The sequence below is a fragment of the Pseudorca crassidens genome, chromosome 2, assembly GCF_039906515.1.
Source record: "Pseudorca crassidens isolate mPseCra1 chromosome 2, mPseCra1.hap1, whole genome shotgun sequence".
Lineage (NCBI taxonomy): Eukaryota > Metazoa > Chordata > Mammalia > Artiodactyla > Delphinidae > Pseudorca > Pseudorca crassidens.
This window is the reverse complement of record NC_090297.1, coordinates 147035000-147047274: the sequence shown is the minus strand read 5'-3', so window position 1 is coordinate 147047274 and position 12275 is coordinate 147035000.

Genomic DNA, 12275 nt, shown 5'->3' with positions numbered 1-12275 from the left:
TATGAAAGAAATCCATGAAGCAAGGCTGAAGGAAGATGAAGCTGGAGAGGGAATGAGGAGGGTCTTGTAAATACAAGGAACAGAGGGTATATGGTGTGAACTCAAGAATCAGCATGGAAAGAATGCTGGTCAGTCTGTCCCTCACTCTACAACATTGTAATGCCTCCCCTATGCTCTCTATACCTTGCCTTCCTCTCTCCAGGCCTCTCTTAAACAAACTCAAACTGATCTGTGATCTTAGTACAGCTTTCCATTCAGATTTCCAATGGTAGGTTTTCTTCCTCTTTACCTTTTTGCTGTGCTCTCCTTATCCAAAAAGAGCAATAAGAGGAATCAGAGAAGAACTCACAGTTTCTCACCTTGTCTCGCTTCAGCCTAACAAGAAAACAGCTTATTAAAAGGTGGGGGTGGGTGCTGGGGGGAGAGAAAGGTGATATTTAATTTTACTGTGGAGAACGGATCATTGCTGGAGAATGCCTGCAGCTAAATGAGGCCACCAAACCAAGAGCAGAGCAGCGAACCGCGCGCACAAATATGAAGTTAATATCTTTCTGCTCCGGGGGAAACTGACACTCAATTTCAGAAGCTTCAGGCAGCTCAGAGTAGGGTGAAATCACAGCCGCCTTCTTGGAACCATTTACAATGGCTTCTACTCTCTGCTGTGAAAGTTTAAAAAATGCAAATGAAATGGGGCCATTTAAAGAAAAATATCCCTGCTAACTGTGCTCTGGGAAAGGAAAAAAAAAAAGCTTATAGCTCAGAGGGCAATCTTAAAGTCAATGAAACTCAACAGCGCTGGATGATGCTTCATTCTGATGGATAATGTGCGCTGTGCTTCTCCCTCACGAGTTTAGAAGTATTTAAAGAAAAGGGGAAAATCACCCTGTTTAGGAGATTAATTTCTTTCTGAAAAAAATGTCTGTTTTTGCTGTCACTTTGAGTTTGATGAAGAGTAAAACCAGAGCTTATTCTAAATGTTTGCTGCTGGAAATTACCAAGGTGGCGGGCCGGGTAGAAAAATCCTGAAGAGGGCAAGTTCTGCCGCATCTCCCCAGGCAAAGTCATGCTTAGATTATCCAAGAATACCTATAAAAGTATTTCTTCAGGGATAAAGATTCTAATAATGTGTGCTACATTTATTGAATACTGAATGCCAGGGATTGAGCTTAGCACTTTACATGAATTAGATCATCTTCATAACCCCGTTCCCATACATATACACGCAGGAGGTCCTATTACTCTACCCATTTTACAGATGAGGCAACTGAGGTTAGGGAGATCAACTAACTTGCTCAAGGTTTCATAGCTGGACAGTGGCTGGGCAGGACAAAGTTCAAGTTCAGGCTACAACAGTGACATTGCTACAATTCAGTAAATTATGCCTTGTTTTGAAATTTCTTTCTTTGGAGACTGCATTTAGAATATAAAGTCATCAGTATTTGATGAGCAGGCACTATAAACCTAGGGCTGAGGGGCAAATTGGGGACAGCCAACTGATCAAAAGATGCGTGGCATCTCCTGCCCTTCATGTGCTTAGGTTGTAATTGGAAGCCCATCTCTATTAAGCCATTTAACTCAAAAGAAGAACCCACATTGATTTGGAACCTAAATACTTCTTGGTGCAACTCAAGTACATTTTCCCACTTTATGATGAGATATTAGAACCAAACTGCCAAGCTCACCACCTTCTCTAGTTCTTAGATAAAGAACTAGAGAAAAGTTCTAAAAAGATGCTCAACACCACTAATTATTTGAGAAATGCAAATCAAAACCACAATGAGGTATCATCTGACACGGGTCAGAATGGCCATCATCAAAAAGTCTACAAAAAATAAATGCTGGAGGGGGCGGGGAGAAAAAGGAATCCTCCTACTCTGTTGGTGGAATTGTATAGTGGTGCAGCCACTATGGAGAACAGTATGGAGGTTCCTTAAAAAAACTAAAAATAGAGTTACCATATGATCCTGCAATACCACTCCTGGGTATATATCCAGAGGAAACTCTAATTTGAAAAGATACATGCACCCCAATGTTCCTAGCAGCACTATGTACAATAGCCAAGACTTGGAAACAACCTAAATGCCCATCAACAGATGAAGGGATAAAGAAGATGTGGTATGTATATACAATGGGATATTACTCAGCCATGAAAAAGAATGAAATAATTCCACTTGCAGCAGCGTGGATGGACCTAGAGATTATCTTATTAAGTGAAGTAAGTCAGACAGAGAAAGATAAATATATGATATCACTTATATGTGGAATCTTAAAAAAGAATGATACAAATGAACTTATTTACAAAACAGAAATAGACTCACAGACATAGAAAACCAACTTTGCCTACCAAAGGGGAAAGGAGGGGAGGAATAAATTTGGAATTTGGGATTAACAGATACAGACTACTATATACAAAATAAACAACAATGACCTATTGTATAGCACAGAGAGCTATATACAATATGTTGTACTAACCTATAATGGAAAGAATCTGAAAAAGAATTTATATTATATATAAATATATATTTACATATAGATATAAAACTGAATCACTTTGCTGCCCGAAACACTGAAAATCAACTATACTTCAATAAGAAAATAAAAATTAAAAAAAAAAAACTGCAGTCTGAATCTGACAAACATATGGAACAATGAGAGCTGGTACACTGCTGGTGGCCATGTAGATTAATACAGTCTTTAGGAAGACACTTCGGCAGTATCTTGAACATTTGGGGATGTGTGTACCCTACAACTCAGAATTTTTATTCCCAGGTAATACTTATAGCAGCAATGTCTATGAAAACTAAAAGCTGGAAACAGCCCAAATGTCCCTCAACAGCAGTAACAATAAATAAACGGTAGCATATACACACAAGGGAACAGTGTGATCTCTTGAAAATGACTTAATTCCAGCTGCATGCATGTATCAACTCTGTGAATCTTGTAAGCACAATGAGCTAAAGAAGAAAGTAACAAATGAAAACCTATTATGATACATATACCATTCAAAACAGGCAAAATTAAACTATGTTGTTTAGGGGTGCATAATAGGTAGTAAGCCTATTTTAAAAAGGTCAGAAGCAGGTCATCACAGAAATCTGGAGAGAGGTGATCTGATTGGGAGAGGGCACATGGCACATAAGATACTGGCAATGTTCCAATATTCAAACTGCATGGAGGCTAAATGGGTATCCATTTTAAAAATATTCATTCAACAGTATATTTTGGAATGAGCATTTGTTATAAAACATGGTCTTATGTTTGTATGACAAACATATATGAATACTCATGCATGTATAATACAATATTAAGAAAGTATGCAGTCTGACTCTGTGTCATGGAGTTAAGTCTCTGCTTTCATGCAGAGTTATAGAAGTTCGGAAATCATTGGCATTGATCCCTTCTAATCATGAAATTCCCTCTAGAGCATGCCACATGAGATTGTCCAGCCCCTGCTTGGATACCTACAGTTATGGGAAGCTCAGTACCTCTCATAGCAGCCCATTTGTTCTTTGACTTTTTGGGTTGATTCTGTAGGCAATGGAGCTCTTGATTTGTTTTTTTAAACTGTGGTAAAACGTACATAACATACAAATTCACCATCTTAATCATTTTTAAGCATACAGTCCTCTGGCACTAAGTACATTCACGTTGTCCTGCAATCATCACCACCATTCATCTCCAGAAGTTTTTCATCTTCCCAAACTGAAGTTCTATTATACCCATTAAACGACTCCCCATCCCCTCTTCTCTCAGCCCCTGACAACCATCATTCTGCCTTCTATCTCTATGAATCTGACTACTCTAGGTACCTCATATAAGCAGAATCATACAATATTTACTCTTTCGTGTCTGGCTTATTTCACTTTGCATAATGTCTTCAAGGGTCATCCATGTTGTAGTGTGTGTCAGAATTTCCTTCTTTTTTAAGACTGAATAATATTCTGTTGTATGTATATACCCCATTTGTTTATCCATTCATCCATTGATGGACACTTGGGTTGCTTCTACCTTTTGGCTATTGTGAATAATGCTGCTGCGAACATGGGTGGAAGCCCATTTCTTCTCAACTACTAGTAAGTTTTTCCTTATACTCAACTAAAATTTTTTCCTTGTAACTTCTGCCTGTTGGTCTTCATTCTACTACCTTAAGTTCTTATAAGGTAAACCCTCTCCCTTTTCCCCAGAAGGAAACCTTAAATATTGGAAGACAACCTTGATGTTCTAGTCACCTCTTCTTTAGCCCAATTATTACAAGGTCTTTTGTTACTTCAGTACTCCTTCATACGATGCATTCTCCAAGCCTCTCATCAACTTAACATGCTTCTCTGGATACTTCCCAGATAACAATAACTTTTATGGAAATCACAGCCCACTATTGTTTCATCTCCTGCTTCTTGTACAATAAAAAGCCCTTCACCTAGAAAGCCCTCTCCCTTTCAATGTTAACATCTACAAAAACAGGTTCCCTAATTCTGTGGCTGTGCAGTTGATTTATTGAATTTCAATACAGCAGATTAACATTTTATCTTTGGTAAATCTCATCTTCTTGAATTTGGTTCAGACTCCCAGGCTATTGAGATCACTGTAACATTTTCCCATATGACTCTATGTCATACAAAGAAATTGGAAATCATGCTTGTTACTGTGTTCCTTCAAAGTATTGATGTATAGATTGAACACAACATGGTTAAGGCAAAGGTAAATTTCACCGACATCTCCTTCCAAATTATCATTTGTTAACACTCTTTAAATACATAAATTCAACCAACTAGAAATTCACTTAACTGCGATACTTCTTAATATACCTATTGTAGTCTTATCCGCCAGGATATCATGGAAGACTTTGTCAAACATGCTGTAGAAATCGAAATATCCTAGGTTTATGGACCTTCACAGATTTGTCAATGTAGTTGGTCCACTGTGGGTCAGTTTATGGTAGCAGTATCCATATTGGCTGCCAGAAATCACCTCATTTTTTTCTAAGCATGAATAAATCATGCTTAATGTACTTTAATGTACTGTTGAGGAGTTTTACCAGATGTAATGTCAAGTTCCCTTGGAGTTGGCTTCCAGAACTACTTTTTCTCTCTTTCTGAAAATTATAAGAATATTTTTCTATTTCTAGTATTCTGGGAACTTTTCCATTCTTCATGGTTACTAAAAACGAGTTTTGAGATTTCATCTGCAAATGTGTTTAATACATGAGGGTGCAACCACCTGGACTTGGAGAGTGTGATCTGATTCATGTTCAAATCTCCCACACTCATATTTTAACATCTTCTTTGACTACCCTATTCTTGATGAAGACTGAACTCAAACTACCACTGGGCTTCTATCATCTCTCATTCATCCATTAACATTATAATTTTCTCAAGCCATTGGCTCATCCATTCTTGGCAATTTTAATCTTCATTGTTCTTGCACCTTTAAACCCTTTTGTTGGTTAGGAAAATAAGATTTGTGGTCCCCAGTGGATAAGAAGGAAAAAAAAAAGATATCCAAATACCAAGACATACCAGGTTTTGATTGGTTCTCCCATTACATAAAGGAGGTCTCTTCATATTAGCTGTGCAACTACTAGTGAAGCTGGCATACGGAAATAAAAGAAACTGGATCGAGTCAAATCTAGACCTGTAAATCAGCCCCATTCACTGTCATTTTATTGACCTAGGGAATATCAGGCCTTAGTATCTTCATAACTTAAATGATGAGCTGGACTCAATATTCTAAACAGAAGCACTACTGCCATTTTGGACAGGGAAATTCTCAGCTGCTTGGAATGATATCACACCATATAGCATGTAAAAGTGTAAAATGCTTAGCATCCGTAATTTCAGAACACTAAATTTAATTATGCCCCTCAGTCATGGTCATTGTGACATTCCAAAGCAAGCAAACACATTTCCAAGCGCCCCTGGTTGAGACCCACTGAAAGATGTCTTTTTTTTTTTAATATTTATTCATTTATTTATTTATTTGTCTGCTCCCGGTCTTAGTTGCGGCACGTGGGATCTTCTTTGCTGTGTGTGGGATCTTTAGTTGTGACATGCGAGATCTAATTCCCTGACCATGGATCGAACCCTGGCCCCCTGCTTTGGGAGCCCCAAGTCTTAAACACTGGACACCAGGGAAGTCCCGAAAGATGTCTTTAAAGTCCTTTCAGCTCTGAATTTCTGGGTCTATAATTCTTTGCAGAGACTCTGAAGTTTTAAAATAACATATTGCATTACTAAAAGTCATTTTCCAGATGAAATAGAGGTAATCTGTTCAATTTCAGCAGACATGCAACATTTTTATACAAATTTTTAAAATTAGCAGGAGTAACTAATTACAAATCTAGACATCCTGAAAAACTAGGACACGGTGAATCATTTAAGTCACTTGGAGGAAGAACCTAGATAAATAAGAAATGATGACACATTCTTATCACAGTATCATAATAAAGAAAAGAAAGCTGCTAAATCTAGTCATTTTCCTTTGTTTTAAAGGAGTGAAGCCCTAAAAAGCTACTCACTCGCTACTGTACCTGGAAATTCTCCTGCAGATGAAAAGAATTTCTCCCAATCCAGGAGAACTATCTTCCTGCTCAAAACTTGTGTCAGAGCAAATAATTTAGTCCATCAACAGTGTGCCTTCCAAGAAGGCTTATTTTTTTATCCTTCCCCTTTGCAATAGCTTCCTGTCCCCACTCCCACCCCCAACACACACCAGCCCCTTCCGTTACCCCCATCATCACCACCACTGGCACAGTCACCATCACCACCCAAGGAGAGCCAGAGCCATGGCTGGCTGGCTTCCCCTCAGCAGAACTGGCACAACTACTCCAGTGTAATGCAGGGGTCTCTACGGCCAACACGTGCAGGAAGTGTTTTCCTTCCGCAAGCAGAAGGCCACCATCCTACAAAAATATCTGGCACCTTCCAAGGCTTCTGAGCTAGTCCAGACAGAGAGAGATGATTGTGAAACTCTTCTTTTTCCCTTGATAGGGGGTAAAAAATAGGGAAGGAGTGCTTTTCAAACTATGCATTCTGTCAGGCTTCCTTCTCTTCCCCACAGTTCTAGGATCTAGCATCAGCAAAACGTGTTATATCACGTTCTGGTGTGGAAACAGAGAAGAGAATTCACTTTGCTAGGGTGGGGCTTTGAGACTTATCTTCTCTTACTGTGTCGTGATCTCCTTTCTTCCTGGATTTGGAGGAAAAGAAAAGACTGCAAAGGATTGGGGGAGCTGCACAGAAAAAAGTGAAGGGACACAGTATGTGAGAAGCTGAGATGTACATAGCTACCGTAAAGACATCGGAAGTCGAGCGCAAGCCTCAGGTTCATTTTTGTTTTTCTGCTAATTATCTGGCATAGAAAGCCAGCCCTGGGGCAGCTCTCCTCCCAGCAAAAGAATTCAGGTCTCCAGCCTGGATTGGAACCAGGCTTTGGACAAAAGCTGTATAATCCCCATAGCTTCTTCTGCCACATACAGAAGAAATGGGATGAGTTATTCTTCCTTAAGGACAGAGCCAATGAAAACAGGTTTATACTATAGCAGTTGGGATCCAGGTTAGATAATGAAGTTACTGGCCATGAGTCCTGCAGTGAAGGGATGTTATGAGACGTCTCATCTGAGGTCTTAATATTTGAAGAGTTCCTCATCTCCCTCCTGTGTCTAGCCTGGTCTTTTGAGGAGGCAGAAGTTGGTAATAGATTCATTTGTCTTTCCTTGCTTTCCCCGTTTCTTGATTCAGCCAACATTTCTTCAGCATCCATCGTGTCAGTCTCCGTGCTTGGAACTGGGAGGCGGGGAGGGGAAGCCTTCTCCTTTTGATTCTAATCCAGGCGATTAATACCTGTGGTCTGCACCAGTGTGGGAGTGATGAGAATGGACCAAACTAGCTGGATTCAAGGCCTATTAAGGTGACGAAATTGACAGGTTTTGATGACAAATAGGATGTGAAGAATAAGGGGAAGAAAAGAATCAGGGGTGACTCCTAAATTTCCGGCATGAGCAACTGGGTGAAAGGTGATGTTATTTACAGAGAAAAGGAACACAGGAGTGTTTGGGGGAAAATACGATGAATTCAATTCTGACATATTGAGTCTGAATTGCAGCTGTTCGAGAGAAAGTTGGACAAACAGGTCTTATACTCAGGACAAAGATCTGGGCTAAAGACATGAATGTGGGAGGCACGCCATAAGGCAATTTGTAAAGTGGGAAAAAAGGAAGGGATGGAGAAGGTGTGTGGATCTTTCCAGCCCCCAAAGAGATAAGAAGATCCAAATGGAAATCCCATGGGGCTTTGGGAATTGATCACTAGCCTAGATTTCAAAGAAAGATGCTGAATTAGTGAGGAAAACCCCATGAAGTCCTAAAGGCAGCCTTGGTTGGCCCGGAGAGTCAGCATCTTTCTGTAACAGGCCAACTGACCCTTGGGCAGATGCAGCTGGACAAAACCTCCCTTTCTACTCTGCCAGGCCTGGCCAATGATGGCATGACCTTTCAAATGACATAAGATCCTGGTAAAGAAGGCTTTACAAGCAAAGTCCCCTGGGCTCAGCTGAATAGCACCGCCAAACCCAGCTTCCCCAGGATGGATTCATAGGGTGGGCATTTAGCAGCCCATTCAGTACTTTGTAAAATTATTTTTTAAGGGAAGTTGACTTTGCTTTATCCCAAGAGCTCTGAGATCTTCCCAACCTGTCCGGGATTTGCCTCCATCCTCATGACAGCACCACAATAAGCAAAGAGTCTCTCCCCAAGTCTAGCACAGAGGTCCCCAAGGGAGCATTTTTTTAAAGGCATAGAACCTCTGTGGGTGCCCTTGGAAAGAAGGCTGGTAGTAGGTGAGGTGGGATGACATGGCAGGGGCTGCGCTGAGCGCAGAGAAGAGAGAGGGTGGGGTACCATATGGTGCCCGAACAGAACCAGGGCAGTGCTGAGGCTGCCTGCCAAGTTGTGAACCTCCCTCCATTCCAGATGCTTAGATATCAAACCAAGCCCACTCCTTTAGGGCTAAAATTTGTTTCTTCTTGGCTGAGGAAGATTTCACATTTTCAAAAAGGAGAGAGGAAATGAGAAATCAGAAGAAAATCCTAAAGGTCTTATTAAATGACACTTAAATACTTCTGTCAATATAAAAAGTGCCAGAAATATACAAATTTCCTGAAACATCCCCCCTGACAGAACAAACCTGCTTTTAGGTTACCAGGAAGAGTTTGTTTTGTTTTGTTTTTCAGAAGCGGCCATTAAAACATTAACTGATGAAAGAAAAAAAGAGCAAGTTCATTTTCAAGGTTGACTCAAAGCACATCTCATCCCAGCTTTCTGACCAAATCGAAAAATCACAGCAGGAAGGGGCTCCCGGCCTTTTCTAAGGACAGGTTTTAAGAGTAAAACCTGTTTTTCTTCTCTTTCTTTTTCCTTTTATTTTAGATTTTTTAATAATTTTTTTTATTTTTCATCTTAGAACAGTTTCAAATTGACTTTCCCTTTCTTTTCAATATCCCACAATACTACTTAAAAGAAAATCAAGTATTGATTCATCAATTCTGATGAAGGGTATTTAAGACCCACCAACAGGACTGTCTAACTTTGAAGAAACCTGGACTTCAAGGAAAAGCTCAGTCTGACACAAGATACCAGCTGTAAGCCTCACAGGGGTGTTTGTGGCCTCTGGGTCAGCTGAAGCCAAACTCTGGGTGTTTTTACAGATCAGAATTAATATAAAAATATTCCTGAGCTTTTAGCACTTTACAATTGACCAGCAGAACTTTCCTATATTTCAGTTCACAGCTCTGTTAGGTTACCATGCTGTGTTATATATAGGCCCAGAGAGGTAGAGAAAATAAAGGAACAACACTAGAAAAGGCCAGAGCTAGGAGTAAAATACAGGTCTTCTAAGCCCAGCTGTCAGACCCCAGGTGCTGGAGAGGTCAGGAGTCCTGCATGACAGTGCAAGGGACACATGTTAAAGAAAAGAAAGGAAAGGAAAGGGGAGGAAAAGAAAGCACAAACACCTAGTGGAGTCATTCTCATAAGGCATCTGCAGTGAGCACTTCCATACTGGAAACACAAATCCCCTTTGAAATGTTGTGCCTCCAGCATTTCCTAACATACATTCTGCAGGGCCAACTGGTACCCCTTCCAGGCCCTCCTTAGCCAAGCCTAAGGACAAGCCTTGCTGTTTCCCATGGCTGGTTCCCCATCCAAGGAACAATTAAGGCACTGAAGCACAGGAGTCACAAGAAAGAGATGTGGCCCACACTTCCAAACTCAGCTGACCAGGTCCACAGAAGATGATGAAAGACATGATGCCCCCTTGGTCCTCGTGTCCCTCAGTTCTCTGTGTCACAGAACTGTACAGACCAATGCTTCTCAAACCTGGGGATCTTGTGAATCTGGGGTTGTGGATTCTGATTCAGTAGGTCTTGTAGGGGACCTGAAATGCTGCCTTCATAACAAGCTTCCAGGTGCTACTGCTGGCCCAAGGACCACACTCTGAGTGGTAAGGGTATGAACACAGTCAGACCTAGAATGGCCATAGAGAGCAATGTTCTCAGTTGTCAGTGTTCAAACTGGGTTCCTGGGAAGTTCTAACAAGGGGGATGTTTCAGGGGATAATTTGAAAGAACAGAAGGAAACCAAGAGCCTCTCTGCACCCCAGGTTCAATCAGAATGGCTCTGCTTTTCTGCTATAGAAATTGAAATTCTTCATAGATTTCATTTGATAAAAGGGTTCCTTTGTTTTATAAATTTGAAATCTATTGCTTTACTCCAACTACCTCACTTTACAGAAAGGAAGTTTGAGAGTAAGAGAGGGTAAGTGAGCCACATGAGATGACACAGCAAATGAGTGGCCAAGCAAAATCGGAGCCCTGGTCTCTTTTTCTCCACCCTACTCTTGCTTTCTTTGGGCAAAGACTTAAAAAAGCCATGGCTCAGTGGTTTCTCCTCTTTCTCCTGGGTTTACCAAAGTAAACCCAGCAGAACCTCACAATGCTCTGGCTCTCAAAGGAAAGAGTCCTGTCTCTCCCCACCAAGGGCTGGCTCTTCAGAGGTGCCCTGCCATCTACACCTGACAAGTCAGGGCAGCCAGCGGAGGGAAGCAGCAAGGTAAAACTAAGGAGCATTCCCAGAGGCAAAATGGGGTTTGGCTGTGGAATCGTTCCACGGATGGGCAGGCATGTGCCTGCAAGACCTCAGAATTCCTTGTCTTCCAGGAGGGGCCCAACTGACTCACCAGGGCACTTACAGACAGCTTACTTCAAGCTGATTTGCAGCAGGCATGCTAGGGCAGCTGCAGGGCTCCAGCTGAAAAAGAAAGTTTGTCATGGGAAGGAGCAAAGCAGGAGCTGGGGAAGGTGTGTGGAGGCAGGGGGAAAGTCTAGTACAAAACCTGTGACCATGAAAGATCAGACACTCTGAGGCCAGCAAGCTTAGGCCAGGGGGTGATTCAAGAAGACAGGGTCCCTGGCCCCAAGAATCTTACAATCTGGAGAGGTTGTGAAGAGGTAAAGAACACACATGAAACAATTGGAGAACAATACAAAACAGCATGGAATTAAAAGCTAGACTGAAGCGTTCAGAATGTAATGGCCACAGCAGGTCGGTGCAAAACAGATCACCATGGGTTGGAGCAGCTGGGGGAAAAAAACGTGATGAAGGCCATACAGCAGCCTAAAGGATGGGTACAGTAGGATAGGAGGAGAGAAATAAGTCAGGGATGGTGATCCATGTGGTCAGAGGAACCAGTGGGTGCTATAAACAGCATCTGTAGGGGTGCGACATGAAGTTACATCTTCAAGAAAGCAAGGGAGGACATAGCTGGCTTGGAGTCAGAGTCCTAGCAGAACCACGACTGATCCAACCCAGTCCAGGCCGATTCAAATCTGCCTCTGCATTTCCACAGGGTTTTTCTAATTTCTCAAGCTATTGGACAACTTCAAGAGCTCCGCAGGATACAGGCAACAGAAGAAATGCTGAGCTCCACGTCATGGTGATCCTAAGCCAAGTTCAAGGTCACATGTCAAAAAATCAATACCCATGCATTGTCTGGCTCTGGCTAAAGCCTTCTACTCAAAGACTTGGATACATTCAAGGAACAGATTCAGGTTAGCCTCAAGAAGGACATCAACCCCAGAGATTCGGAGAGACTAAATGCTTTGTTGGAAACCACGCAGTCAATTATGAAAGAGAAATCCATCACCACTTTTCTCCTCACTCCTATCTCTGGTCTGATCCCAACTAAAGATTGAGAGTGAGCCTTATTAAAATCTCATCCCCTACT